We start from the raw sequence: 684 nt of genomic DNA on the forward strand, positions 1-684 counted from the left end.
AGAGCAAGAAGTTCCAACACAATATCGTAGACAACAATCGCTATAATTTTCTGATACATATAATAACTTTGTTAGAGACTGCGCTATAATAATATTACGATGGCAGTGGTTGTATTATAGTTTCTTAGCTTATGTCATAATTTTTGCCTGCAATATAATAATCGAATGTTTAAAACAATAAAAAATTTAAAAATTGTTAAAAAGTATACACATAAAATTTTTTATTTTTGTAAAAAACCAAAATATTCTACGTATAATAGTTTATATTCTCGTAATTAAAGATACTTTACATTTCTTTCCTAACATTCTAAAATTAATTACATTAGGTACATATAGTAAATATTAAAACTATAGCACTTTTTCTATTGTCCACTTGTCAACTTCTTGCTGCGTCCTTTTGGTAAATGCCTAGCTCATGGATACAAAGCCAAAAAAAGAATGCATCTAATTTTAGATAAAATAAAATCAGTATCTATGATTCAGAGTATTTTCTAAAACAATACCAGCTAGAATACCAAATTCTTTTAGTTTTCTCTAATAACGAAACTAACGAACAGCATGTGAGAAGATCACGTGATACCATAGTTACTCAATTAAAACTAAGACATAATTGCATTCCACTCTCATTTTTCTTGGGAATGTTTTTTTTTTATAAAATATAAAAATTTTAATTTCCAAAACAAA

This window comes from Arachis ipaensis, chromosome B01, assembly GCF_000816755.2.
Source record: "Arachis ipaensis cultivar K30076 chromosome B01, Araip1.1, whole genome shotgun sequence".
Lineage (NCBI taxonomy): Eukaryota > Viridiplantae > Streptophyta > Magnoliopsida > Fabales > Fabaceae > Arachis > Arachis ipaensis.